Consider the following 18,395-nt stretch of genomic DNA (forward strand, 5'->3'; position numbering starts at 1 on the left):
TTTCCTGTCCCAGCATCATGCTATCATTGACTGCGCCAGTCCTCAAGTAGAGCTCATTGAATCGAGTGATGCACCGTCTGATGCCCTGTTCCACGAGCCGTGTCCTCGTTTTGCGACCAAACTCCTCGTAGCTCATGATACAACCATCCCACCCGGAAGCGCTGTTCTGGTTCCCCTCACTGCCTCTTTTACCACCGCCGCGACAGTCCTCTTTGTGCCCTCTAACGTTGTCTGCCGCCGCCGCCACTTACCGCTGCCGTTTGCCGTCCTTGACATGAACAACGGCGCTAGCACACTTCTGGTAGCCAATCCTCTTGCGTCTCCCGCTATGTTGATCGAAGGGGAGTGCCTTGGCCGCATCGAGCCCGTGGACCTTCTGTTCGCCTTTGATGATGTATCATTCCCTGTTTGCCAAGTTGACGCCTTGACCCCAACTCGTGTGGCTTCCGCTCCGCTACAGCGGGACCTTTTTGACCATTCTGTGGACAGCGCTCTAGAGCCGCGCAACCGCGAGCAACTTCTTGACCTTCTACACCAATTCCGCTCCTCCTTCGACATCCCGCAATCTTCCTTGGGCCGCACGACGACCATTTCCCACCTCATCGACACTGGCGCTCATCCACCTCTCCATCAGCGGCCGTATCGTGTGTCGCCGACTGAGCGCCGTGTTATTGCCCAACAAGTCGATGACATGCTCCAACGCGGAATAATTAGAGAATCCTGTAGCCCATGGTCGTCTCCTGTGGTCCTAGTTAAAAAGAAGGATGGCTCCATACGATTTTGTGTTGATTATCGCCGTCTCAACAAAATCACTCGTCGTGATGTGTACCCCCTCCCACGAATCGACGATGCCCTAGACTGCTTGCAAGGCGCAGAATTCTTTTCCTCACTCGATTTACGCTCCGGGTATTGGCAGGTGCCCATGGCAGAGGTGGATCGTCCTAAGACCGCCTTTATTACTCCAGATGGACTATACGAATTTAATGTTATGCCATTCGGACTCTGTAACGCCCCAGCCACATTTGAAAGAATGATGGACACTGTACTGCGCGGCCTGAAATGGAACATCTGTTTATGCTACCTTGATGATATCGTCGTCTTTTCAACCGACTTCCCGACCCACCTGACTCGGCTTCGCCAGGTCTTCACCTGCCTAACCCGCGCCGGTCTTCAACTGAACCTCAAAAAGTGCCGCTTTGGTGCCCGCCAGCTCACAATACTCGGACATGTTGTGTGTAAAGATGGAGTTCTGCCTGATCCTGAGAAGCTGCGCGCCGTCGCTGACTTTCCGAAACCGACCACTTTGAAACAACTGCGAAGCTTCGTGGGCCTCTGCTCGTACTTTCGTCGTTTTGTTCGGAATTTCGCAACCATCATAGCCCCCCTTACACAGCTCTTGAAAGGCACCCCTAACCTCTCCTCTTGGTCGCCAGCCTGCGATGATGCATTCGCGACACTGCGCAATGTTCTAACGTCACCGCCAATCCTTCGCCATTACGACCCTACTGCACCTACAGAACTTCACACCGATGCCAGTGGTGTCGGCCTCGGCGCCGTCCTCGCACAGCGCAAGCCTGGCTTCTCCGAATACGTTGTCGCCTACGCCAGCCGTGCTCTCACCAAAGCCGAGTCCAACTACTCCGTTACCGAAAAGGAGTGCTTAGCAATCGTGTGGGCTGTAACGAAGTTCCGCCCTTACTTATACGGCCACTCCTTCGAGGTAGTTACAGATCATCACGCTCTCTGCTGGCTCGCGTCTCTCAAGGATCCGTCTGGCCGTCTCGGGCGCTGGGCTCTCAGGCTTCAGGAATACGACATCCGTGTAGTGTACCGCTCTGGCCGCAAGCACTCTGACGCCGACGCTCTTTCTCGGTCACCGGTGTGCTCGCCTAACTCATCGTCCCCTCCTCAAACACTCTTGTCAGCACTCACCATTGAGGATATGCCTTTCGAGCAACGACAAGATCCTTGGGTTTCTAACCTGCTAGATATCCTTGGCACTACTTCCGCGGCTACGCATCCTCGGGCACTCCGCCGACAGGCCTCCCATTTCGCCATTCGGGAAGGCCTTCTCTACCGAAGGAACTACAACTCAGACGGCAGAACGTGGCTTCTTGTCATTCCGCGCCACCTCCGCTCCGAGGTTTGTGCCCACCATCATAGTGACCCGCAAAGCGCTCATGCCGGCGTCCTCAAAACATATGATCGAATTCGTCAAAGGTACTACTGGCGGGGAATGTACAATTTCGTACGTCGCTACATTCGCTCTTGTACCGCCTGTCAACAACGCAAGATTTCTCGCCACCCTGCTGGCCCTCTTCAGCCTTTACCGTGTCCAGCTCGCCCGTTTGATCGCGTGGGAATCGACCTCTATGGTCCGCTACCATGCAGTGCCGCTGGTAATCGATGGGTCATCGTCGCCGTCGACCACCTGACCCGTTACGCCGAGACTGCTGCACTTCCCGCGGCGACAGCTCGAGAGGTAGCCCATTTTCTTCTGCACCACTTCATTCTTCGACACGGCGCCCCCCGCGAGCTACTGAGTGATAGAGGTCGTGTCTTTCTTTCCGAAGTAGTCCAAGAGCTCCTGTCGTCTTGTAAATCGATACATCGAGCTACAACTGCGTACCACCCGCAAACAAATGGCCTCACGGAGCGCTTCAACCGTACGCTTGGGGACATGCTCGCAATGTATGTTACATCTGAATCTGGAAGCTCGAACTGGGACCAAGTACTGCCATTCGTAACGTTCGCGTACAACACTGCCACCCAAGCAACAACTGGTTTTTCGCCCTTCTTCCTCTTATACGGCCGTGAACCATCATGTACTCTGGACACAATTTTGCCATACCATCCAGATGCCTCTGAGTACAGTGCTTTGTCAGACATTGTACAGAAGGCCGAGGAATGCCGTCAGCTAGCTCGCACGTTTACCTCCAACACTCAAGGCTATCGCAAAGATCAGCATGATACCGATACTCCTGCTCCCACGTTCCAGGCCGGCAGCTTCGTTTGGCTATGCGTTCCTGCCACCAACAAACTAGACACCAAATACCACGGACCTTATCGCGTCTTGGAACGCACATCCCCTGTGAACTACGTCATCGAGCCAGTCACCCCTTCTTCCGACCACCGCCGTCGCGGCCGCGAGATTGTCCACGTTAGCCGCCTCAAGCCATATTACAACCCTCTGGTCGTCTCTTCTCCCTGAGTCGCCAGGATGGCGACTTCTTCACGTGGGGGAAATGTAAAGAAGACAAAGAACGGAAAATGCTGCGGCATCGCCATCACCATCGCTTGGCTCCGGCGCCCATCTCTCGTGCTGAAGCTGTGCCCTGCGGCTGGCAATTCGACCCTGCTCTGCCCGAATTACTGGCAGCGCTAGACGTTCAAACGAACTATTAAATCCACATCGCAACGGGATTAGCCCTTACAATGAATGGGATAGTGACGATGACACCTTTCGTAGCGTGTACAGTCAGATGTGGGCGATATTCGGTAAAACGAACGCTTACAACATTCCGCAAAATTCTACTCTTCGTAAAGGTTATGCTTTTATGTAAAAAAAAAAAATAAAATATTTAGAGATGCGGAGCTTAACAAGCCCCGCTTCTTTGTTAAAAAAGGCATGTATCATGCGCTTCGAGAACCATTTGAATTTCATTAAATCTCGTACCTGACACTCACATATCAGTCTTTACTTTGCACTCAGCCCTATGCCTTTACTTGAAATAATTAAGCACCACAAAAATATGCAGCAGTATACCGAATCAGAGAACTATAAAAGTTTACGCAGTAACTTAAGTATATTATTCCCTGTGCCTACAATGAATGGCGGCGATCATCATAAAATTCGTAATGACGCGTCGATATTGTTTCGGGTGCTTTCATATCGAAATATAAGACAGGAATGACAAGCGGCTTTTTAACGCGAAGTGATCTCTAACATTACGCGGTCGGTCGTATTGCTTTGCAGCGCGTTTTTAATAGCTCTCGAACATTTTTCCAAGGAAAGACTATTGCTGAAGATGCCCCGTGGTTTCTGTGATATTGCATTGGCAGCGGATGCTGCTATGCAAATGCAAACGCCGTGGGAAAACGAATTCATTACGTGACGACTGCATAGAAACGTAGGTACAGCTTGCAGACGACGCGGTCGGCTGCGCTTTCGGATTTAGTTATCAACTCCGCCACAGTAGCGTGACTGTCGCTTTTCACGGGGCGTGTACGAGACCATTTTCACCAAAATCACGGAAGATGACACGTCCCGATTCTCTAAATGACAGCGCTGGGAAGTGAAATCGACATCGCAGCAAATGAGCGTATATGAGCTGTACGATGCTTCGTATTAGACAAGAGGTGATGTCCGACGTCGCATCGCGCCACAGTGCACTTGCGATTGTACGACACCGTTGCAAACTGTTCCTCGGGCTTCATCTTTCCTGTCATGTGCACAGCGCAAGAATGAAGTCTCATTTGTGCCCGGCAGAAGCTGCAGCTCCCTCAACCATGTTGCGTGCTTCCTTTTTACCCTTAAGGTAAAAAGGAAAAGGATATGAAGGCTCGCTGCCTTCATATAGCAGCGAGCCGTGGCAAAAGGAAAACCGGTCTCTTTCGACCTTCTAGCTCCTCGCATCTGTGGATGAGACAGCATCCGTTCTCCCTTAAGAGTTTCAGCGGTGACATGCGTAACATCAGTGAGCATGTTTTACATAGAAATGACAACGAGCTCTTTCATTTCTGTCAACTTTGGCTTCTTCACACTGTTGTACTTTCCGGTAGGAAGACATATAGTGTTCCTAACATGCGTATTTTGAAGACCAGAAAGCTGCGGCAAAGTGCATTCTGTACTCTCATGATTACGGGTGGAAGCCCTTCATGAGAACTTGAATGATGTCCCTCTTGTACAGCTGTATCGAATAGAAACGAAGCTTGCACCTTGCGACAATTGCGAAGTGAAAGTACAGCAACGAAAAAATTCTGGGGGTGTAAGCATGGCTTGAACCTAGTCATAGAGCGAAAGCTTTAAGAGTTGTAGCGATAGCCTAACAACCTATTTTCAACCCGCTGTTTTTTCATAATGTTTGTTTAAATGATGTTTGGGTGGAAAGAAAGGAACTAATTGCATTTAGCTGGCGCCACAATATTGTGGACACCTACACCCAACCAGGTCAAGCTAAATGTTTTCATATTTTTTTAAAATTGTGTACTTTGCATGGGGCTCTCAGAAAGGAAAGACACAGTATCTACCAGACTTGAGAGAAAGAAGAAGGGAGTGAAAGCAGATAGAAAGGGTGTCGTAGTGGAAGGCTAGGGAGCAATTTGGTCACCTCTGGGTCTTTAACGTGTGCGGACATCGCAGTACCTAGGGGTGCCTCTCTGCTTAAGTTAGGGTTTGGGCCATAGTTTTCGAGAAAGGAAGGTGCAGTACACATTTGGGGAACACCATGAAATCGTAAGACACCCACGCTTAATTAGGTCGATTTCACTTGAATGCCAAATTTAGTGTCACACTAAGCCTGCTATACCTAGCGTAGTGAAGCTTCGCTTCCATTGTATATTTGTTTATATGAAAGGAAAGCCGCAGTCCCTGTCGATCGCTTGAATGTGAAACCCGCCGAGATGCCGACAGCTCGAAAAGCTGGTGTAGTGAACCTTAAGCTTAAAAAAAGCTTGCTTCTCGTCGTGGGCTTAGCTGAGATACACTGAGAATGTATCCTGTGTCGCGCATAGTAGCATTGACGGACGATAGCACGGTAGCACTTCAGCGCAAGTATAGGTACACTGCCGACAGTGGATAAGCTGCCAGATCGGACACACATGTAAACTTAAACGATCATGGCTTCCTCAGTGAAGCCTGCGTATACCTTTTTTAAAGCCGTTCTGTGTACTATAGGTAGATTTAACAAAGTTAATATAACGTTGTGAAATAAATGCTGGAAAATACAAAAATGTCATTATTTTAATGATATTTTTGTAATCTTGCGTTACACTTCTCCTATCTCTCCAGTTTTCTTTCTTGCTGCCTTCGTTTTCTTTTTTTCTATCCTTCTTTGCAGCTTTTTTCTTCCATATGGTTTCAGCCAGATGGTGCACTATCTGGCTGAAAGATCAGTGCTAGGGGAAACGAGAGGCTCAGAATTTCAGTCTACTGCTGAACCCAAGCAAGCAGGTAGGGATCGTGGCTGCGGCTGCTGCTTTTCGATGGAAGCGAAAACAAGGCTCATGTGTACTGTGCGACATGGGTACACGTTAAAGGACACTATGTAATCGAAAATCTGGAGCCCTCACTACGACATCTCTCACAATATGAGTCGATTTAAGACGTTAAACTGTACACACTCAACAAAACCGGATCTAACACTCAAAGATATGACATATGGTTTGAACAGTGAACTGCACCTCCCACAAAATTTGGGTTGCCCATTTTGAAAACTGAATTTGGGTATTTCTATAGTTTTGTTGAGCTAGCTTCACATCTTATTTATTCCACCCCCAATATTCGAGTGTGCCACGCTCAAAATTAGGCCTATAATCATGAAACGTTAGTGCACAGTCGAGATTTGGATACTTGAACTCGATACTATAATGGTAGCGAAGTCAAACCGTCTCTGAGGTTTTGCCGATAACCATCGTCTTGGTAACAATAGGACATGCAAAATGTCCATAATTTTCGGGGCCATTCCTCAATACTGAGTAAGCACTGTGCAAATCTCGGAACGGACTACACAGTATCTCTCATTAAAGTTATTTGTTCTATTATGTAGCTTAAAATACTGCCAGAGAGTTGCTTTTACGTTTTTGTGTGCTGAAAGATTATACCTCAGTAGCACATTCATTCATTCATTCATTCATTCATTTTGATTCAACGTGTACTTGCAGTCTCCGGGTTCTCACGAATGTTGTGAGCGCTTGTTATTCAACCAATGCCGGCAGAACATCCCTTCGTGGTTTCATCACAAGAGCCTTTATTTTTGCAAAAAAAGGGTGCAGCCATGGGTGTAGTTAGAGCCAATTGCGCACCTAGTTAAACTGTCAGCGTAACCTCGCACTCGAGCGGCGTAACCTGCTTTCGTTGGGTGCGAGGAACCACTGTGCTTGCGAGTACAGAGGGCTTAGTTTTGTTAGCGTACTTAAGACATTACAAAATCTAGGCTTTTAGGTACAGGATACGTCATAAATTTGCAACACAGAAATCTGACCAATGCTCTTCAAGCCTTTTATAATTAGAGCTTTTACCCTAGTTTATAGGTTTTATAATTGGCCAAATATCTCAAATGTCTTCTTTATTCGAGCCAAATAAACATATACTGTCGCCAACGAACAAACCTCAAGCTAGGCCTTTATATGAGTGTCTAAACGTGAGCTCACGAGAGAAGAGACAAAAAAGCCGAAATAAATATTCAGTGGAAAATTACAATGCACGGCGGTTGTTCAACAGAAACTCCGATTCGCAGCTAGCCGAAGCAATAGCCAGCGAGCATCTTCGAATGCTGCACCACAGGGCTTAGCATGATGTCTATGTTTTGCAGAAATTCTTCCTATTTTCAATTGTGTTTGTTTTCTACCGCGACTGCAGCCGGTCTCGCCTGACTCTACCGCGCGTACAGTGAGAGTGCGGCTCGGCATTATAACCAATGTCCCGACTCAGCAGGAGAAAAAAAAAATTCAAAGTATGCACTCCGGGCATCCGGTTCCCTTAATTTCTTTCCAAGGTGACATCGTTATAAGATAAATTACAGTACCAAACCCCTTTTCTAAAACTGTTTCCCTGAAATTTTAATGAGCACCAATCTTGTCATTATTTCATTACGTATAGCACGATTACTTCAGTCGCTGATAGATAATATAGCCCATCTCGCTTTCTCAGCTCAATAATTTTCCTCAACAGGAGCATAGAGCTATATGTTTTTAAAACGCTGCACTCTCTATACTTTATTTACTGTAAGTGACAACCACCTGATAGTGCGCTATGGTTTAGCAAGCGCATTATGTAGAATAGTAGCATTATTCATAGAGTCTGAGGGTAGGGCCGGCGGGGACAAAATAATCGATCGAGAGTTCTCGCAAAAACAACTGGCTTAAGGAAAATAAAGGATATGGCATACAACTGTCGGTTTCCATGACATTCCCAGAATAACTTCGCGAGTTTAACTTCGTCAGCTCTGCCTTGTCAAAGGCAAGAAAATGTACACGGTTATGAAAGTGCTGCTGACCTGATCTTTACACCTTGCCAACAGCCTTTTATCACGTAAAAAGAAAGCAGATACGCAAGAGAAAGTATAAATTTTGTTGAAATTCGCACATCGAATCATGATAGTTGGGGAATTAATAATAAAGAAAGCAAGTAGTTATATTCAGTCCTTCCAATTTTGATTTTAATTGTGACGAAAAAGCTTTATTCTTTGATTACAATTGTGTCTCACTGAAAAAAAAAATATTACCGTCAAATGGAAGTCCTATTTTATGCATTTTGTATATCGACACATGGCTACTTGACAAAAATTCGTAAACATTTCTAATGGTTGGTTTAGCACTGATAGCTGCGTTACTTGTGTTTTTTTTTTATTTTTTCACTGTTCCTATTCTGTGTGCCACGTATGAGTGAAACATTTTGGGTCTCATCTCCTATGCTACCAGAAACGAATTTTTTAAGGATACTGTTTCCTTCTCACGTTGTGGGGCCTGATGTATTACAAAACTCGGATGATATGAAACAGCGCTGAACAAGGGCAGAGGGGGGGGTCCTCGGTTGGCAGGTCCAGTCAATGTTTCGACAAGCGCACTTGTCTTTGCCCAGACTAAGACAAGTCTACTTTACGAAATGTTTGCTCGACCTGCGAACTGAGGCTTCCGCCCTCTACCTTTGTTCAGCGCTCTTTCATACCGCGTAAGCCGTTCTCTTCATCTGGTTCTACCATAGTCCAGATAAGAACTTTAACAACAATTTGTACTCAATTGAATATAGCAAGCATACATTACTACAGGTTATCAAGGACACATCACTTTTACGTAAAATAGAAATATGAAATGCCAGATAAAGTGCCGACATCATATTGGAATAACTGAAATTTCGCCGCTGCACATGATCCTTACTCACTGCGGTTTGTTTCTTGTTATATGATAACTGGCCATGAAACGCCAACTGCTCCAGTAATCAGTTCGGAGGTATCGTTGCCAGTTGCCCCTGTTTCGGATGAAAGCACCTCGATCTCTAACGGCAAACACATAGATGAGCTGTTGAAGCAGCCCCGCGCATACCTACCGGCGACATGCGATGCATTTTTCTAATTTTTAAAGAATAATGAAAGGGGCAAGCTGCCTTTTTTTTTTGCCAGCCATGAATATGTTCCAATATTTACTGAGCGTATTTCGAGGCATGAGCTTTCGTGCCCTCTCGAAGCCTCAGTGTTCCAGCCTCAGCTAACTGATACAAGCCGAGAGCCCTGTGCTGTCATCCAAATACGTGCCTCTATTGGCGCTCGCAGTGCGACGTCTGGAAGGTTTCGCCGACAATAAAGATGATTAGAACTGTCACACGCCAATCACGCCCACTGTATTTCCTCAAAATTTCTTACTAACATCCACTTGTCGAAAGAAATATACCTTATGCGAATAGGAAAGTATCTACCACTTTTAGATAAAAGTTGCCTAATTTAACAGTGATCTGCAGTTAACTGCAACTCTAGGGTGTGGTGAAGATACATCGAGATTGTGGAATATTCATAACTTATCATCACAGCTTTCCGACAGCGTAGCCTGAAACGCTAATAGAATCCTAAACATTACAAAATTCATCTACATTGCTATTATTTTAGGCTTTGGCGGGAAGCGCAGTATTATCGAAGGCGACGTCTCCCGAAAATACATAGATAATTAACCTTTAGCTGCAACGACGTGAATCTTGTACGTACTTCGCAGTTTGTCACCTAATTAAGATTTTAGCCTAAACAATGTACTTCTTAGATGAAGGTAATATACCTCTCACAATTATGGTGTGCTTTTATCATCCTTTCCTCTATGTTGCATTATTGGGCCAGAGTGGAGATGTCTGAGACATATCTTCAGAAGTATATCAGCTACCTCTTCTGAGAGTGAAAATATGATGTTTAATTTATTAAACCGTAGGCCTCTGCTGTGTCGCATTCCGCTTTCTTCTTGCTAATACTAATCAAGCTATCTTAAGATTTGTTGATTCCAAAATGAAGATTATCTAAGAATTTTTCTGCTTAATGTAACCTTCGGGTATTCATTGAGGAACATAATCTGGGTGTCCGGTTTCGGGACAAAATATGCATTTCTCCGCTTTGGTGTCTGTAAATCAAGCGTCTTTAAAGCACCTGGTTTACTTCATTCCAGTAGAACTGGGACTTCGATCGCCCTCTCAGCTTGTAAGCAGCATAAAACGAACCCACAAGGGCTTGTAAACTTACACATTCTAATAGCAAAGAACCGAAACCAGAACATGCAGACAGGGCACATGCTCACATGCACACAGAATCATCCCCCCTCCCCCCCTCGTGCACACACACAAAGATTAGTGAGAATCGAGATCTGCATTGCGGGGTACGTACGCACTAATGTTAATGTGCACTTTTTCGCAAAACATTTCCTTGACTTCCGGAACACTGCTGTGATTGTATCGGTTTAGCCTATTTAAACGTGGAGAATGTATATTCAATTTTCAATGATACAGCCGTTCGCGGGACTTTTCGTTTTAAAAAGCTGCTTCAACTTTCGCCTCGCCGCGCGTCCCCATTTCAGCCGGTGTTTCAGTCTGGGTTATTATGTAGCGCTAGCTAAAGCAATAACGAGACTGCCGGTGCTTTATTAAGTTCCATTTCATACCATGCTGATGGCTTCTGAACCGAAAAATACATTCCAACTTACTTAACTGATGCATTATTAGACCTGAAGTAAGCGTGAACTGTTTTTGTCAGTGAAAAAAATATATATGGCAGACAGCTAGGCATAGCTGAGCTCCGGATATTATGCTGTAGAACCGCTCGCCAAGATTACATTGCTTCGGCTTGCTTAGCAACGACCCTATTATCTGTTGATTCCGACCGTCTCCTTCGTATTTACAGCTTAGGGCTCGTCTTGCAAATAATCCTACTCTGTGTCAAGCTGTCAGAACGAGTCTGGATTAGTCCTGATGCTAAGCGGATAAAGCAAGCACAACCTGTTAAGACAGGCGTGGGCTGCGTTATAATGCAAGTCTCTGTTAGACATCTGCAAATAAGGTAGAAAAACTATCTTTTCATAGGCCAAAGCCGAGCGTCAGACACTAATTTCATCTTCATAAGCCACTTTGAGGTCGCGTGCCAAAATAATGCCCTAAATTGAAATTAAACGTCACCAGTTACGGCCTTTAGTCAAACATCATCACATGGGAGGGGGAAGGCATAAAGAGAGACATTCGGAGTGCAGCCTGAATGAATGAGAGATCATACTTCAGGAATCCGGCTACGGGATGATAGAAGAACGGCTGATTGGGCGAGTTGGTGAACCATGAGAGACCGTGCGCAACAAAAACGTGACAAAGAGGAGAAGTGGACAACGACGACGCAGAACAGCGGCGTGAAGGAGTGGCCGGCGAAGCTTATTTATTTCTTGCCCTCGGCCTGTGTCCGAAGCTCCTACCCTTGAGGCGGAGTTATTCCTGCCGTCGCTGCTTGCAAATAATAAATGCCGAAACGGCTTCAGCTTCATACATATGTATGCGCTGTTGGCCGTTTTGCTATGGTGCACGTAGCAGAGGTGAATTGGATTGTTAAAACGTTTATTTGGGGCCTGCACTAGATCGCGCGCTCGCGCGCGCGCGCTCCGGACGGGGCCTACGTCGTCCTCTGGGCACCAGCCGCGCGGCCTGGGTCCCCGCTCGCCGTTGCCGGTTCGCTGGTTCCCTGCCTGGCCAGCGCCTTGATGACCTGCTGGACGGCTCAGCAGAGGTGAAGTAAAACATTTAGGGGACGTCGCCTCAAGGCGATTCTCCAACATCGTTAACGGTTACCGTTTCTGGCTGCCCTTGTAAGTATCCATATTATTGCACATGTGCTTTGTTAACTGCCTGATCTTTGATCTATTTCATTCGCTACTAGTTTCACCAGAGCCACAGTTATCTAGATATTGTGCCAAATTTCAGCTTTAATCCACTGGTCCATTTTTCCGACGAGAGACGCACTTAACTGCATTTAGGTTATTCAGGGGTCTTTAGAGATGGGTTTTTCCATAACTGGAACATCACTAAAATTCAACGTTGCATCCATGTGGACAGCGACCAACTGCAGGCTTCGATGGAATGAAAGCTGCGGTTGCCACCTACCTGCTTTTATTAGCGTATTCCCGTTAGGCTTTATGGCACCAAATGCGGATGACGCGACCAGTGAGCGCAGCTTACTAAATGGCAATCTATGTGAAGAGCCGCATTCTCTTTCCCGGAAGATAGATTTATACAGGAATAAAGGTTCACTCTGTTCTTCAAGAAAAAAAAAAGTTTGACGAGAAAAACATTGTTTAAATGTGGCTGAAACTCGCCCCGATTGCCTATTCACGCCCCGTGGAGCGTTTAATTGAGCACCTTTGGAGCTAGCGGCACGAATACATCACCGCGACACCAGTGTCCTGCCCGCCTTTTCGCCTTAAAGTGCCGCCACTATTTCTGTGGAGAATCCCCGGAGAGTCCATTTTCTGGGTTGCTCTTCCGACGTAGAGCGCCTGCCCCCGTTTTTCTGCTATGTAAAATGACTTTACGGAAGCGCGCGCAAGTATACAACGTTCCGCGGTGCCAGAAAATTCAGATGGGTAATTAGAGTAATTAAAAAATACATAAATTGGTTTATTTATGGCAGAAGAGGAGGACGCTGCAGCTGACTCATTCTCGGTCAGTTGCTCGAGCCTTGCGACTCGGGCTTCTGGGGAAGGCATCAGCAGTCCTGGTGAGAGAAGAAGCGTCGACTAACAAAACAACGTTTATTGCTTTATCACGCAGGAATGGGCAGAGGAGCAGGCGCCAAGATAAAGCAAATTACAAGTGTTCAACGTTGCTGAACCAAATATTGGGCGAAAGCATTACCTGCGGTTGACCAAGCGTTTTTCTTCTTCTCTTGTTTTTCTTCCTCAGCCCCCATATAGAGCCCCACTTTAACCTAGCCGTATGAACGTGCCTTAGTGTTCTATACGGGTAACGTGAATGCCAGGGTCCAAGCAGGCTGATTCTGACGTAACTGTCCCATGTGAAACGAGAGACCCAGGTTGGCAGCTCCTACCAGCCCATGTGGGATGTGACGTTACAGTGTCACGTGGGTAAGACGTGGCTACCGGTCGCGCTACACTTAAGGCTCGAAGCATAGAGTAGAGATTATTGCTTTCGCAATAGAAATTAGCTGGGGCTTAGCTTTGGTTAAGCCTGGCTGGTTGCGAAAGCATACAGCGACCTGGCGCAATCTTTCTTTCTCTTTGTCTATAGCATCTGTCTAACCAGGAGAAGCGCGCCTCTTTTATTCCGTCCCTCAAAGTGGAAGCGCAGCGCCTCTAGCGGGAGAGCCACCGGCCGGCGTGGTACGATCTGGGAGCGTGGGTTCGTTCTCTCAATGCTAGGGTCCTCTGAGCAGCGTCACCTGTCGACAGATAGCTGAAAAGCTTTTCGAACTCGTTGCCTCAGGGGCACAATTGATTAACACCACTTACCTGAGCACTTAGCGCATAAAACATATGTTCGACGCCTCTGTGTGGAACTTTTTTCTAATTTTTTGTTTTTAATATATTTTAAAATACCAATATCTTTCCTTGGGGTGGTATTTCCCTTTAGGTTGCATCATGTGATGTTTTTATTTCTTAATAGCCACGAAACCAGCTGTGAATAGAGAGCCGTGAATATAGCCACGAGGTGACAGCATGACAACGGTAACAATATTTAATTATTTTCACCGCAATGATCTCCTGCCTTTACTGACTGTATATTACATTTAGGTTGCGTTCAAAAGACACCTCTCGGTAACAATTGCCGTTTACCCTCTGAGAGCCAACCAGTGAGGAGAAAGAAGTTGTGGGAACCTACCGTTGAGAAGACGGAATTACGCGATCTGGGATCGCCCGACGACTCGATTTGGTAGCCCATCTTTCGCAGCTGGCATGACGTCATAGGTCGTCCACGGTTGACGCTTAAATGTGCGACGTGGCACGGTGGAGGATTACGCGGAAGGCCATTTATGGACGTAATATTGCTTTCGCAATAGAACTGACAAGCTTACAAATCAGGTGTCTCGGTTTCGTCTCTCCGTCGTCGCCCTCATTGGAAGCAGCCGCTGCTTTTTACACACTAGGCAGTTCAGAGCAAAAGAGAGAATAAATCATATTAGAGCAAGCTTTGCTGACCCAGTCACGGCGGCCCGGCCAGGGCGACGCTCTCTCTCTTGAGCGCTGGGCTTGGCCAACGTTTACTTGCACCCGCAGGCGCATGCATGACGGCACCTGTACTTTGAACTTGTCGAAATACTCCAGCGGGATGAAGGATGGGAATCCAAATACACGGCCCTGAAATGTTCGAAATTCCCGCTGCTTTGACTGATGCTCTTGCGTTCGCTTTATTTCGCTGTGGCCGCGTCAGTTGTCGCACATGTCGGTGGCGAAACGTAACACGACCTATAAAGTTCGTTAGGGGCAGTGGCGCTGGACGGCTTGCTAATTTGTAGTCTTCGCGGACCCGTTCAATAATTGCAGGTCGTAAAATTTAATGCAGTGCCACCATTCACGCTTCGCTCCATTTTCTTTTTTCTTTCATCATTCTCATTTTCAACACGAAAACAAGAACTGACTATACTAAGTCAAGCATATTATCGGGTTTGTACCGATGAAAAGTTTCTTCCTATGGGCTCAGATAGTGCAAATATTTTGCAAGACGAGAACAGCAAGTTATACAATGATCCAAATATATTACACATTCAACATTTTCTCTCTGTCAAGTTCAGGGCTGCATCACGGCCATCACTGCGATAATGAGCGTGCTTATCCCCTCTGATGTGAAAGTTTCATATCTAACTTCCAACTCTGAATCGCTGATGCGGCTGCACCAGGGCTGTCGCCCAGCACATAGAGAGGCAGAACAAACGCTTTTCATATCCGAGAGTTCAGTTCAGTTCAGTCGTTCAGTCATGTCCAATTCTTTGTGACCCTATGTACCATGTCACGCCACGCTTTCCGGTCTCTCACTATCTTCCTAACATCACATGACTTCATCTGCAGCGCCTCGAGGATGCCATCTAACCATCGCGTTCACTGCCTACCCCTTCTCCGGCGACCCTCAACCTTTCCCAACATCAAATCTTTCTCCAGCGACTCCTCTCTTCTCATCAGATGACCAAAGTAGCTGAGCTTTAACTTTAGAATTTGACCCTCCAATGAGCAGTCAGTGATTACGGTCGACAATATCGACTGATTTGATCTTCTGGCAGTCCAAGGGATTCTCAAGAGTCTCCGTCAGCATCACAATTCAAACGCGTCAATTCTTCGGCGGTCAGCCTTCTTCACAGTCCAACTCTCGCATCCATACATCACAACTGGAAAGACCATAGCACGAGTTATACGGATCTTGGTTGGCAGACCAATGTCTTTCCTCTTTACTAGGCGGTCAAGGCTAACCATGGCTCTCTTTCCCAGAAGCAGGCGTCTCCTAATTTCATGGCTGCGGTCTGCTTCCGGGGTAATCTTGGAGCCCAAGAAGAGAAAATCTGTCACAGCTTCCACTTCTTGTCCCTTGGTGCTCCAGGACTAGATAGGGCAAGACGCCATGATCTTTGTCTTTTTAATGTTCAGTTTAAGCACAAACTTCTCACTCTCTTCTTGTATGCGCATCAGAAGTCTCTTGGGTTCCACTTTCTGCCAATAAAGTGGTATCATCCGCATATCTAAGATTGTTGATACGTTTTCCAGCAATCTTCACTCCATATGAAGACTCGTCCAGACCGGCTTTTCTTATGATGCACTCTGCATATAGGTTAAATAAGCAGGGCGATAGCTTGCAGCCTTGTCTCACTACTTTCACAATCGGAAACCAATATCCGGGAGTGCTCATGATCAAAAATAGAGACAGATGTCAAACATGTAAGACAAACTCATGTCTAGGCTCATGATGGACATCTCGGTCTGTGAAATGCGTCGCGAAATTCCGCGAGTTGTGTTCGAGAGAGTTTGCGAAGTTTTGCGCAACGTTTTACCTAAACATAGTAATATATTCTGATGAAAACATAATTTCCCAGGTAAGGGCATCGCAATAGGTTCTGATGACGAAGGGAAAAAAAAAGAAAATTTCGAAATTATAACAAGTAAAGAAGCACGCAAGGTAGAGGTAGAAGTGAAGGCATTGACAGAAGAGGAAGAAGAAAAGAAGGATGATAGAGTTTTGCCATTAAACTCCTAAGCGAAGTTGTGCATAATGCTATGCGTTTTTCAGTTTTGTGTCCACAAAGAAGCTGTTCTGCCTCATAAGTACTTTTATTCATTTTCTTATCTGTTTTAGAATACTGTAGGCCCAGTGAAGGGCCATTGCAGGAGGGGCAAGAATTGCAAAGCAAAGTGTAAAACAAACTAAAAAAGAAATTTTCGCAGATATAAATCAAAATGCAGAAAAGCAGCAAGCCAGTGAACAGTTTTTTAAGCCATCAATGCAAGCAAGTAATGATAAAGGTATCTGATGCCGGTCAGTTATGGTACGCGGAAAAAAAAAAAAGGAAATTTGAAGATGTTAGTTCTGGAAAATTAAGTAAGTTATTAATGATGCATTGTGTCTATTTCTTATTGCCCTAGACGTTACTGATTTAAGATAGAACTCAGGAGCCGTTGATAATTTATTAATTTTATTAGAAAAAGGAATTTTAGCCTTTCTATTCAGGGAAGAGATTCAAGAGTCTAACTTATGTTGAAGCATTAGGACAAGTGGTGATTCAGTGGTGAGATATTTAGAAAATATATATAATCGAAAAGCTCTGCGTTGAAAACTTACTAGCGGATTAGTGTTAGTTTTTGTGTGAGGATCCCAAACAGCGCACGCTTATTCAAGTTTAAGTCTAATAATGGTGTTATATGTCGAATACTTAACATCAGAAGGAGCTTATTTCATCTTAAATCTAAGAAAGAAAGGTCACGAAACTAAGACGAGCATACGATGTCAATATGATTATTCCAGCTAAGATTATTCGTTAGTGTTATACCTAGCTATTTGTAATGTTTCACTTCGGAAAAATTGCGGGGGGGGGGGGGGGGGGGGGGGGGGGGGGGGGGGGGGGGGGGGAGAGATCATATATAAAAATTACTGTCTTTTTGTCAGTGATCCAGATACATAAAGTTTTGTCAGCAATTATTCCATTCCCCTTTATCACAGCATTCACTAATACTATGCATAATTTTTTTAGGGTATTTAGGTACAAACTTCGACAAAAGAGTTTTAAAGTAATGTCCCTTAGCAGCTGCAACTGCTTTAGGTAAAAAAAATATTAATTTCAATGATGCTGCGAGGAACACGTATCTTAAACGTTTAAGTATTTTTTTCAGGTGCAAGGTATCTCGTGTAATCCAGGGATTACATTTGTCACTTTTTTGTTCTTGGTGGAATATATTGACTTATACTCTAATCAAAGCTGCTAAGACACAGATAATAATCTAATACGCTGTCATCCCTAGCAAGCGAGAAATTGTTTACAGGTATGCTTTGGAGGGTCCGGTATGTTTATCAGAAACAAAATCGCAAGTGAAGTAATTTAAGTCATGATCAGATAAACTTTGATGGATAGAAACAATAAATACCTCAGGAAAACTGCTCACAAAAATGAAGTCAAGAAAGGAATTGGATGAACCATGATTGCATGTAGCTGATCTTACTACTTGATTGCTACACAAGATAATATTAAATAGGTCAGAAGGCGCGCAAGAGGTCAGATCCCAATTTGTGCCGGGTAAATTAAAGTAATCGACCAGAAATACGTTATTGTGTTTTAATGATGACGTATGATTCAGCAGATGGCGTAAAAACTGATGAGAATCTAGAGCACGGATAACCACGGCCCCTAATGATAGCTTAAGCGAGATGCTTTCGTGGTCTGACGAATTAAATATATCCGAATACTTTTTTAAAGAAAACAGCGACTCCTACACGTCTTGATAATCTGCCCCGACGCTTTCTCTATCAGTACCATTTACGGGTACAATAAATGGAGCATAAAAAGTCATGCAAGGTTTAGATTAAAGCGTCACTTGATAGAAATATATCAATTTTAGCAGGCACAAAGCCTTGGCAAGTTAGAGAACTCGTACTATCGAGCTTCACTTGGCGTCACCACTCCCGGATTCCTGCAAATGTCGTTTGTGCTGTGTCTGCGTCGCGTTTTCAAGCAAAGCTATTT

This window comes from Amblyomma maculatum, chromosome 6 (genome assembly GCF_055883805.1).
Source record: "Amblyomma maculatum isolate TAMU_Amacu chromosome 6, ASM5588380v1, whole genome shotgun sequence".
In the NCBI taxonomy this organism is placed as follows: domain Eukaryota; kingdom Metazoa; phylum Arthropoda; class Arachnida; order Ixodida; family Ixodidae; genus Amblyomma; species Amblyomma maculatum.